General features: G+C 35.5%; 1 protein-coding gene across 10 annotated transcripts in view; it reads right to left on the bottom strand.

Annotated features, from left to right (window-relative positions):
- The window catches only part of ARHGEF12 (Rho guanine nucleotide exchange factor 12), a 151388-nt gene that overhangs the window by 97148 nt on the left and 41051 nt on the right, over nt 1-13189 (bottom strand). For 2 of the 10 annotated variants that reach the window (XM_072822388.1, XM_072822390.1), the window contains exon 1: nt 11605-11635. The exons of the other annotated variants lie outside the window; for them this stretch is intronic. The gene's annotated coding sequence lies outside the window, so the exon portion shown is untranslated. Of the gene's footprint in view, nt 1-11604; nt 11636-13189 lie in introns of those variants that run through there. 10 annotated transcript variants of the gene reach the window in all.

The following is a 13189-nucleotide window of genomic DNA, read 5'->3' as shown; positions in this document are numbered from 1 at the left end:
AACTTTACTTGACTAGTCCTGCTACAGTTCTTAACATATGCCAGTCTCTGCATAAAGTACTTTCCATATATTGATTTAATTTTAACAATAATCCTAAGAGATAAATACCACTTTTAGCCTCATTTTATAATAGAAAAATGTTAAGTTCAAAGAGGTGAAAGTAACTTATACAAGTTACATAACCAGTAGATGGAAGACCTTTGATTCAAACCCTCATGGTCTACAGTTCCTGCTCTCAACCTCTGAACTACTGCATTACCACAAAACATTATCTTCCCCCCTTTGATAGTTTTTTTATAGTTAACAAAAAGTTTTCACAGGAGTGAGGATCAGAAAATTAGATCTTGTATAACTATTAAATATTTAGCTAAAACGGTATTCATGCCTTTTATATAGTTGTAGGCAAAGATAAGCCAACATAAACTGGTTACAAAAGAACTCCCAATCCTATAGAATCTGTGTTTCCAAATCCCAAAGCTCAGTGGAGAATTCAGTTAATATCGATGGGCCATACAGGCAACTTGCCAGCTACATATCATTAAGGAAACCTGTTTCCACCTGAATGTGTTTCTTTAGGGCAACACTCTCACAAACCACTGGTTCCTTCAATAAATACACATTTATTCCAGGTAAAGATGAAAGATAATAAAACAATTTTACTCAACCAGCCTTCCTCAACACTAAAAGCAAAAACAGAAATGAAAAAAAATCCATCTTCTATGAAAGAAGGACATGATTATAACCTTAAATCACTAACACAAAACATTCTTGCCAAATCTATTAAATTCTGGATCTACCTATATAAAAAAAAAAGTCTTAGTAGACCTGAACAGGAAACCAATTTCCCAAAACATAAGGATCATAGATCTGAAATGAAAACCTAACTGTTCTTTGATTAGGAAGTCAATATCCAATTAGGAATAGAACAAGGGAGTAGGGGGCCCTATAGAGACGCAGAATAGCAGGAGGAAGTAAAATTAAAGAACAAAAACATGCTAACACATTCCTAGGTTTATTATACTGCTGCTGATAAAGTGGAAATAATGAAGGAAAAAGCACCTGCCATCAGAACATGACACAGAGAACCCTGAAACTTCAAGAATATTGCTGTGAACCACACAGGCCTTTTGAACACAAAAATGAACATTAAGTAAGAAAAATGGAATAGTTAATAATAACAGCTAACATTTACTGTTCATTAACATATGCCAGTAACTGTTGTAACCATATTACATGTATTAACTTATTTAATCCTCTGTAAATACTATTATTATCCCTGTTTTATAGACGAAGAAACTAAGGCACAGAAAGATTAAGAAATTTGCCCAAGGCCAATTAGTAAGCAGAGAAGCTGAGAAGTGAACCGAGGAGACCTTACAGTTCTTGTTTTTAATCACTATGTTTTACATAATTAAAAATATTCAAAAATACACCAAAAAAAAAAAAATCCCCCCACATACTAAATAAGTGAAATCTGAACATGTCATACTGTAAAACCAGACACAAAATAAACACTAACATATATACTGCTATATATATATATAACATATATACTGCTAGAGTTATTAAAATATAAGATTTTTAAATAAGACAACAGCATTTTTCACAGAACTGGAACAAAGAATCCTAAAATTTGTATGGAACTACAAAGACCCTGAATAGCCAAGGTACCCTTGAAAAAGCAAAGCAAAGCTGGAGGCATCACAATTCCAGACTTCAAGTTATATTACAATGCCATAGTATCAAAATGGTATGGTATTGGCACAAAAATAGACACGAGATCAACAGAACAGAATAGAAAACCCAGAAATAAACCCACAACTCTATGGGCAATTACTCTCTGACAAAGTAGGAAAGAATATCCAATGGGAAAAGAACAGTCTCTTCAAGAAACGATGCTGGGAAAACTGGACAGCTACAAGCAAAAAAAAAAAAAAAAAAAAAAAAACACTGAACCACTTTCGTACACCATACACAAAAATAAATTCAAAATTATTAAAGACCTAACTGTGAGAACTGAAACCATAAAAATCCTAGAAGAGAGCACAGGCAGTAATTTTTCTGACACTGGCCACAGCAACATTTTTCTAGATGTGTCTCCTGAGGCAAAAGAAACAAAAGCAAAAATAAACTATTGGAACTACATCAAAATAAAAAAAGCTTCTGTACAGCAAAGGAAATAACCAACAAAACTAAAAGACAACCTACAGAATGGGAGAAGATACTTGCAAATGAGATATCTGATAAAGGGTCAGTATCTAAAATATATAAAGAACTTATAAAACTTAAAACCCAAAACACTAATAATCCAATTAAAAAATGGGAAGAAGACAAGAACAGACATTTTTCCAAAGAAGATATTCAGATGGCCAACAGACACACAGAAAGATGCTCATCATCACTTACCATCAGGGAAATGTAAATCAAAACTACAATGAGATATCACCTCACATTTGTCAGGATGGCTAGAATCAACAACACAAGAAACAACAGGTGTTGGCTGTTGGATGTGGAAAAAAAAGGAACACTTAGGCACTGCTGGTGGGAATGCAAACTGGTACAGCAACTGGAGTTTTCTCAAAAAGTTAAAAATAGAACTACCTAATAATCCAACAATTGCACTACTGAGTATTTACCCAAAGAATACGAGAACGCTATTTCAAAGGAATACATGCACCCCTATGTTTAGAGCAGCACTATTTACAATAGCCATATGGAAGGAGCCCAAGTGTGTATTGATTGATAAATGGATAAAGATGTAGTGTGTGTATACACACACACACACACACACACACACACACACACACACTCTGCTTAAAATAGAATATTATTCAGTCATAAAAAATGAAATCTTGTCATTTGCAATGACATAGATGGAACTGTAAAGAATAACGTTGAGTGAAAGAAGTCAGAGAAAGACAAATACCATATGGTTTCACTCATGTGGAATATAAGAAACAAAACAAACAAGCAAAGGTAAAAAAAAGAGAGACAAACCAAGAAAAAGATTCTTAACTCTAGAGAACAAACTGATGGTCACCAGAGGGGAGAGGATAGGGGATAGGTGAAATAGGTGATGGGGATTAAACTGCTTCAGGATAGGGGATAGGTGAAATAGGTGATGGGGATTAAACTGCTTAAAGACAAAATCCACCCAATAAAAATATCCTCAAAATAAAGAACTCAGGAATGTAGAAGCCACAGTAAAAGGACTGAGGGTGAGCACTGGATCAGTTAACATAGAGAAACTATTAAATGCTTGTAAACAAAAGCCACCTCCCCTACTGCCATTCACTAAAACATGAGTATTTCCTCAATGGAAAATTTGTCTTCACTTTGTATCCTCACCATATCCTATATGGTACTTCTGCACACAGTACTCAAAAAATAAATACTTTTAAAAAATGATCATCTGATATATTACACCCCCATTCAGCCCCCCACCTGCAAGAATATAAACTCCATGATCTCTGGTTTACTGCCATATCCCAGGACAGTGCTACACACAGAGCAGGTGCTCAGTAAATATTTGTCTAATGAAATAGTGGGTATTAGACTCAGGCAAATGGACTTCTATCTTCTGGGCTCTACAGAATTGCTATCTGGGCATATTCATTTAGATACACCACTAGCATCTCAAATTCAAAAAGTACGAAACTAAATTCTTACTCTGTCTCTCAAAGCTTACTTCTTCATCTTAACAAATAGACCGTCATCCACCTACTTGATCTAGTCAGAAATCTAGAAGTCATTAATGACACCTTCCTTTCCTTCCCCATATCCAATATAACCAACTCTTCATCCAACCAACAGTACTTACTGAGCACTTACTATATACCACACATTGTTCTAAAGGCTGAAGACACAAAATAAGTAAGTCTCCCTTTTCTTGGAGTTAACAGCCATCTTTGCATTCTACTGATCTTACCTTCCACAGATATCTCAGATTTATTTCTGACTTTCACCATTGCTTAGCTTAGAGTCCCAAGCCTAGACTATTATAATAATTTAACAGGTCTTGCCACTTCTACTCTTGCATGGATCCTCCAATTCATTTCCCTATCAATTTCAAAACACAAATCTTAGTGTGTTCCTCTTCTGCTTAAGTTCTTTCAAAAGTTTCCCACTGCATTTAGAAAAAACAAAAAAATCCAAACACCGAACATGACATGCAAGACCCAAATATAAAATATAATCCTTGTTACCTCATTCCAACTTCTACTGCTCTCCTGCTCACTTACTATGTTCCAGCTATAATGGCCTTCTTTCAGTGCTTCACATGTGTGCTTCCCCCAAAAAGGAATACTCTGCATGCTGCTCTATTTGGAACCCCTCTCCTTACTAATCCAATTCCTGAGTATACTTTAGTTCTTTGCTTAAAGGCTGCTACCTCAGAAAGGCCTTCCCTGACTTCTCCCCCAATTTAAGTCAAGTTCCCACAATTACTCTGTTCTCTCTCTCTCTCACTCTTCACAATTTCACAATTGTGAATGTGACTCACATTTCACAATTATCTTGTATTTAATGTTAGTTTGTATCATTAGGCAGCTCTACGAGTACATGGTAAATTCAGCCCCTGGCACGACTCCTCAAAGTGTTCAATTAATATTTCTTGAATGAATTAATAATTCAACCACGGAAAGAGACACATAGAGAAATTCTAAGCATGGGACGAAGCATATGTTGATGTGTTTGGAGAAAATGCAAATAGCTCAGTATGGCTAAAGCATGAGGATTCAGTTGGGGGTGAGTAATAATGTCTGCAGAGGGGTCTGTATACCATACAGAGGAACAGAAAGGTTCTTAACCCAAACTTCAGCTTCTATAGGTATTAAACATTATGGGATAAATCTAGAAATAGTCTCAAAAGAAGTCCATTAAAAAAGAGATCTCCTGGGATGCCTGGGTGGCTCAGTGGTTGAGCGTCTGCCTTCGGCCCAGAGCATGACCCTGGAGTCCCAGAATCGAGTCCCACATCAGGCTCCCTGTGTGGAGTCTGTGTCTCTGCCTTTCTCTCTCTCTCTCTCTCTCTGTGTCTCTCATGAATACATAAATAAAATCTTAAAAAAAATGAGAAAAAGAGAGAGAGAGAGAGACCTCCTTCAAAGAACTGTGCTAGAGACAATGCAGGAACACTGACAGATTTTAAGCCAGGCAGTACCATGATCCAGTATGTATTTTAGAAATAGCCTCCTGGAAACAAAATGAATGAAATTGTGGCCCAGGGAAGCCAATTAGAAAATACTAATACTACAAATTTCTAAACTGATAAGGATCTCAACAATATCAAAGGCAATAAAGAGAAAGGAATAAATACAAAAAATAATATTACAGAAATAAGCACTGAACCTCCAGCAGACCTAGAAAAGGAGGAGTGGAAGACTAACTCCCAGGATTTTGATTTGGTTGACAAAACAGTTGAATGTGCCAATCACCATGGAAAGAAATACAGGGCAAGTTTGGGTAAGAAGCAGTTTTACGTGTGTCAAGGTACCTAAAGGACACTATAATAGACATGTCTACGAAGGACTTGAGTTCAGAGAAGAGACTGGTCTGGAAATTCAGATTTGGAGGACAGCAGTGTTCATGAGAGTAGGTGCAATTGCCCCGACAGTCGTTTAACGTCATCTATAAAATGTAAGGACTAGACTAAATCTGAAAGACATTTCTAAAGTAATGTGATTTGGGCAGCCCGGGTGGCTCAGCAGTTTAGTGCCACCTTCAGCCCAGGGCCTGATCCTGGAGACCCGGGATCGAGTCCCATGTCGGGTTCCCTGCATGGAGCCTGCTTCTCCCTCTGCCTGTGTCTCTGCCTGTGTGTCTCTCATGAATAAATAAATAAAAATTTTAAAAATCTCTTATAATAAATAATGTGATTTTACTCCTTACTGATTTTTATGAAATAAAAAAATCCATAAGCAAATGCAAAAAAAGTTTATTACAGCTGATCCTTGAACATGAGTTTGAACTGCACAAGTTTACTCTCTTGTGGATTTTTTAAAAGATTAATTTATTTGAAAGAGCAAGCACATGCATGCAGGATGGAAGAGGGAGAGAGAGAATCTCAAGCAGACTCCCCACTGAGCACAGGACCCCCAACTTGGGGATTGACTCACAACCCTGAGATCATGACCTGATTCATAATCAAGGGTCAGACAGTCAACCAACTGAGCCATCCAGGAACCCAAAATTCTTTTTTTTTTTTTTTTTTTTATAAATACAATACAGCTCTGTAAATGTTTTTTTCCTTACCATGTTCTTAGTAACATTTTCTCTTGCTTACTTTCTTGTAAGAACACAGTATATAATACATAAATCATACAAAACAGGTGTTAATAGACTATGTTACCCATAAGGCTTCAGTCAACAGGAGGTCATGAATAGTTAAGTTTGGGGGAGTCAAATATTATACATGATTTCCAACAGTACAGAGTAAGTGTTAGCACCCCAAACCCCCATGTTTTTGAAGGGTAAACTGTATTTCAAAGTTTATATTATATACCTATAGTTTCTACTTCCTCATCATGTTCTTATAAATTTATGTCACAACTATTACAGAGCAGAAAAGATACTAAGAAATTGTTTACTTGTAACTTCTCTTGCAGTGCCAGAAGTTTGGCAGTGGTAGATTTCATTGTTAAAAAGAATATTAACATATTGCAAAATACTGAAAGTCTTTGTTCTTTAAAAATGTAAATATGGTGTTTCGTAAATTAAAATTTTTTTTGCTTAATTTGAAGAGTACTATCAATCATATTTCTAGTTCTTATAGCTATAAATACTCATAAAAAACCTAATCTCATTGCTGGCATTTACAAAACTCTACAGCTGATATCACACTTATGGTGAAGAATAGAAGGCTTTTCCTCTAGGATCAAGAACAGGACAAAGATGTCCCCCCTCATCACTTTTACTCCACACTGTACTATTCTTACAGCTAGTGCAGTAAGGCAAAAAAAAAAGAAATACAATGCACCCATATTGGAAAGGAAGAAGTAAATGTTTATGGACTGGAAATCCCAGTACTGTTAAAATGTCATTCATCCACAAATTGATCTATAGATTCAATGCAATTCCAATCAAAATCCCAACAGGCTTTTTTCCAGAAATGAATAAACTGATTCTGAAGTTCATATGGAAATGCAAAGGGCCTGGAAGACCAACAACTTTGAAAAAGAATATAACTAGAAGACCAACTCTATCTGATTTTAGGACTTATTAGAAAGCAATAATAGTCAACACAGTGTGGTATTGGCACCAAGAAAGACAAGCAGATCACTAGAATAGAGACCTCTATATATATGAACAACTGATTTTTGACAAAGGTGCAAAAGCAGATCAGTTTTTTTCAAAAAATGGTGCTGGAATATTTGGATATCCATATAAAAAAAAAACAAAAACTACACTTCAATTTATACCTCACACTATATAAAAAAATTACTTCACAATGTATCCCAGACTAAAAGTAACATTGAAGCTATAAAACTTCTAAAAGCAAACACAGGGGATCCCTGGATGGCTCCGTGGTTGAGTGCCTGCCTTCGGCCCAGGGCGTGATCCTGGAGTCCTGGGATCGAGTCCCATGTCAGGCTCCCTGTGTGAAGCCTGCTTCTCCCTCTGCCTGTGTCTCTGCCTCTCTCTCTCCATGTCTCTCATGAATAAATAAATAAAATCTTTAATTAAAAAAAAAAAAAGCAAACACAGGAGAAAATACTGATTAGGAAAATACTTCTTAGATATACCAAAAGCACAATCCATAAAAGGAAAACCTGACAGACTGGAGCTCAAAGTTAAAAGCTTTGAAATGTGAACTATATTATCAATAAAGCTATTTTTAAAAAAAAGGAGAAAGGGAATACTAAAAGAATGAAAAGACAAATCAAAGACTGGAACAAAATATTTCTAAATCAAATATCGAATAATGGACTCAGATCCAGAATATATAATGAACTCTTAGAACTCAATAATAAAAAGCATAACTAAAAACAAGACTTGAACAGACAACTCATGAAAGAAAAACGCATGAATGGTAATAAACGAATGGAAAGATGCTTAACATTACTGGTCATTAGATGAAATGCACATAAAAACTACAATATGACGTCATTATACACCCACTAACGTGAATAAAATTTAAAAGACTGACAATACCAAATATTGGTGAGGCTATGGAGCAATTGGAATATTGCTGGTAAAAACTTAATACAATACACTCACTTCAACAATTTGGCAGTTCTTTAAAAAGTTAAATAGACTCCTTCCACATGATCCAGCCATTCTAATCCTAGGTGAAATGAAAACATATGTCCCTACAAAGACATATGTCCAAAGTAAATCTATTCTTAATAGTCTAAAACTTGAAACAACCAAATGACTATCAACATAAATGGATAAACAAATTAGAGCTATCCATATGTTGAATTACTCAGCAATAAAAAGGTATGAACTACTGATATACACAACATGGACAAATCTCAAAGTAATTATGCAGAATTTTAAAAGTCAAACAAAAAAGAACATATACCATAAGATTCCAATGATACAAAAGCTCAAAAAAATGCAAACTAATCCATAATGACAGTAACAGTGGTAGCTGGGGATGGGTGGGAAGGATTCAAAAAGAATTGTAAAAGGCACAAAGAAACTTTTTAGGTGAGGAATATGTTTACTGTCTTAATTGTAGCAGAAAGTTTCCCTGTGGTATGCAAAACTCAAAACCTATCAAACTGTGTACTTTAAGCATATACAGTTCATTATACTATTATAAAAATAAACTGTTAAAATCTCAAAAGCCTAATTAATGTTCAAATGAACCATAACTACCAGTAAACATTATCATACTTCAAGAAATATCTTTTTTTTAAAGGTTTTGACTTTTTAAAATGTATTTTTGCAAGAGTGTGAGAGAGAGAGAGAGAGCGCACGCACACACAGGTGTGCATGAGCACAGGCACAACCAGGAGAGAGGGAAGGGGGGAGAGAGAGAAGCAGATTCCTGCTAGCAGGGAGCCTGATGCAGGGCTCCATTCTGGGCCCCTGGGATCATGACCTGAGCTGAAGGCAGACATTTAACTGACTGAGCCACCCAGGCGGCCTCCAAGAAATATCTTAAGTAAAAGACTCAATGGTCTAAATATTTTCTACCCATTGTAAACTAATAGCATTTGAGAGTATAAATTAAAGGATAAACCAAAAAGGAACTTTGCTGTGTTTGCTTATGTGGAATCATCCAATAATGCTTTTTAGTACTTTAAAGTTATTTTAAAATATAATATCAAGTAAGCCTATGGTCATCAAGTTCTATACTAACAATAATTTTGCATCAAGAAATTTCAGCAAACTTGGGCAGCCCTGGTGGCTCAGCGGTTTAGCGCCGCCTTCAGCCCAGGGTGTGATCCTGGAGACCCGGGATCCAGTCCCACATTGGGCTCCCTGCATGGAGCCTGCTTCTCCCTCTGCCTGTGTCTCTGCCGCTCTCTCTCTCTCCCTCTCTCTCTGTCTGTCATGAATAAATAAATAAATAATCTGTAAAAAAAAAAAAAAGAAAGAAACTCTTCCTTTAAAAAAAAAAGAAATTTCAGCAAACTTAAGTTTACTTGCCTAAATTTGATTATTTTGTAGGTTCTCTATAAAAATTATTTTGTAGGATCTTTCAAGATCCTCACACTATTTAATTCTTCAAAAGATCATTGTAATAATAAAATAATTTTAGCCCCAACAGAATGTGCTGGTATTAAAAAGTACAAAGTCATTTATATATTTTATCAATGTACTACACAGGTCTAGTATTCATTCATTCATTCCTTTATTCAATAAATTAATTTATTACTACATACTCCGTAGCCAAGCACTAATCTAGGTCCTTGCAATATATTTGGAGTAAAGGGAAGAGGGAGACAACAGGCAATAATGATCTTAATAAATAAATTTATACTGTTAGAATGTGGTACAAATTATAACACATTAATGAGACTTGTTTCCATAAGGCACACATGAAAAATCTCTTACACTGAATACAATCATATAATGTTAGAGTGGAAGTTTAAGGTAACTTATTCCAGTCTTACACTTGACAGATGATGTTAAATAATTTACAGAATCACCCAGGGCTTGGCAGAGATTAGGATCCCTATGTCCTGTTATCTCCATTGCCATCACTCTTTCTGATGTCAAATAATTGTGATAAAATGTTTTAATCTGCTTATATGGAAACAGTGGAAAGAGTTGTGGGATTTGACTGGCCTGGGCTTCATGGTTTTGTTTGTATTACTTAACCTCTCAAAATATAAATTTCCTCATCTAAAAAAAGGGACAGTCGTAATTTTGTAACTGGGTTGTTATGAGGATTAAATGTAGCAGCAGCTTATGTAAAATACCAACATGTTAGTACAGGAGTATATAACCAGTACTCATACCCTAGCACCAAAAATAGTACATCATAGGCATGAGTGTTTTTACACCCTTCACTATAAATCCTATATGTATCTAAAGCACAGACCGTAATATAAACATTCAATAAGTAATTGTTAATTTGTTAATATTCTAAGTCAACCAGCTGTCAAAATGTGGCAAACAGTAGGATCACTCATATCACCATGATGGAGATGATCAAATTAAATGAAAGCTTCAGCGTTATGCTTGAAAATAATTTCAGGCTGTCTTTTCTAAATAGAGGCATCTGTAGTGCTAAACACTTTTTGGTGTCGTAAACTATGGTCCTGGATCTTTCTGTCTACAAGAAAATAACTTCCACCATGAAAAACACATTCAGGATGAAACAAAAAAGCCTGCAGCATTTTATACCACTTCTTTTCACATTCATGCCTCTTCTCTTGTATTCACAGATATGAATGCAGGAAAAAAAAAAAAAAAGCAGAAGGCAATTCCAATGCCATCACATAGCAATCCGGCAGCTTCTTCATATTTATAACCAACATTTTAGCTGACAAAGGCAAAAATACCACAAACCAAACAAAGGATAAAATAATTCAAATTGCTAAGAATATTTGGCACCATGGATATCACCTTTTTCAAATGACTGTATGTTTCATTTTAGTTTCAAATGAAAAAACAATCATGAAGATTACCCTATAAAAACATTCCCTTCCCCCCACCGTAGGATTAATCCCTGTCCTCCCATACCCCATCCGAGGTCCCTTGGGTATCAAAGGAAAACCACCATCCTGAAGCTTCAGATAATTAAATCACAATTTACAGAATAATAAATCAAAGTCCCTAGCTAAGATTCAAGAGAAGTTATGTCAATTCAGTTCTAAAAAAGGTAAAAAAAAGGATGCTGCTTCCTATCCTTTTGAATACAAATATCCTTGCAATGCTGGTTGTTAAAACCTTTGTTCTCAAGCTAAGCAATTAAAGCACAGATTATCAAAACTAGAAATTTTCTTCCTTTAAGTCAAATCAGGTTTTTTAAAACATGAAAAAATCTTAAAAGCTATTTTAAGAATAATGAATAATGTAAAGATATCCTCTTCCTTTTCTATCTTGCTCCTCTGTGATAGGTACATCCCTTTCACTGAAGCTATTTTTCTACCATTTTGCTACATTTCATACACCACCGAGAAAACAAAGACTGCTATAGATTACCTGGATCACCAGACAAATCAGCAGACAAGTAAGAGCTCAAAAAGGCTTGTTTCCATGGAGCAAAAGAATGAAATCCTCACCAAAACACCACTCCCTTAGCAACCTTAGGCTTCTCCTTTATATATACACTCGACATCCTTGGAAAGGCATTTGCTGGATGATTTTACTGCCCACAAGAGGGATGATATGAAGAAACCCCACCTCTTCTCCCACCCCCAGTCGTCTACCATCATCATCCGAAGCCCAACACTGTGCTGCCAAAGGAAAAAGGCACAGAACAGCATCCATGAACACGACTCCAGGTTACACCACAAAAATACTTAAATGATAAAGAAAGCAAAGATTTAGCTGACAAGTTTTTTTAAGGGAGGAGGCCAAGCAGCTCCCACAAAATTAAATATACTTGTAAAGGGTCTAATTGTAGAGACACAAAAATTAGTTTTCTTTAGAATTTCGTGAATAAAGTATGATTTTTAGAAAAACATAGTGTCTCTATGAAAAATGGAGTTCCTCAAATATCTTAAAATGTTGTTACTGCTCCTGCCCCTTTCCCCAAAAGAAAATCAACCAAATAAATTAAGATTTACAAAAAAAATATATATATATATATATCCTTTTGTTGCTAGTTTGACCCCTTCAATGATAATCTGGGACAGGAGGTGGGGATGGAGGAGAAAAGATAAAAAAATGAAAGGAGGAAAAATACTTTCTGCCCCAATAAGCCTAATTAAGTTTATAAGCAAGGCTGGGAGGATTGAAATTTCTTCATGCTACTTTGTCTGTGTTTGATTATTGTTAAATCTTCCCTGGTCTCTAACTATGCCCCAGGCATTATGATGTCTGGCACTCTGTTAACTTGCATCCCTGCCACTTACAGTACAATGAGGGAGGGACAGAGACACATACTCATTCAATTTAATCCCTGCAAGCCATGTAATTTTGCTAAAACAGTAATTTGCCTCAAATACTGCTCTCTAACAAAGGCACTGTCACCCTAAGAAGACTCGTTAGCCTCTATTTTCCTTTCCTGAAGCTCCAACCCAATTTGACAATTTGCACACACGTAATTTATGGGATCAGTAGATTACTAATGAATAACAAACATATTCTTTGTTTGATAAAACATATTCCCTAAAACATCTGAATATATCTAATTTTAAGTGAAAACCCAGTAATCATTGCACTCGCTTAAATTATAGCCTAGGGTTCTGTGAATTTCTAAACAACTTCACAGAACCTCAGTCACAGTCAGTGATCTATGAAGAATTAGTTCCATGGAACCACACCTTGGTGAATGCGGTTTGTAAAAAATAAACAAAAAAAGAAGAAGAACCAAAGGGTTAGATAGATGGGTAGATCTTTAGGTTTATTAACTAGAGACTAATGATTTTAATGCTTTCCCTGGACTAAGTACAAATTCATTGAATTTATGATTTCTAAGTATTTAATAAGAGAATCAGTGATACAAGTTACCATACAACCATGTGACCCAGAAATTGCATGCTAAGGTATTTTGCCCAAATGATGTGAAAATTTATGTCCAAAGAAAAATATTTGTGATGTTTATAGCAGGTTTACTAACTTA

This window comes from Canis lupus, chromosome 3 (assembly GCF_048164855.1).
Source record: "Canis lupus baileyi chromosome 3, mCanLup2.hap1, whole genome shotgun sequence".
In the NCBI taxonomy this organism is placed as follows: domain Eukaryota; kingdom Metazoa; phylum Chordata; class Mammalia; order Carnivora; family Canidae; genus Canis; species Canis lupus.
Note: the sequence above shows the minus strand (reverse complement) of the source record. Positions and strands in the feature narration are given on the sequence as shown.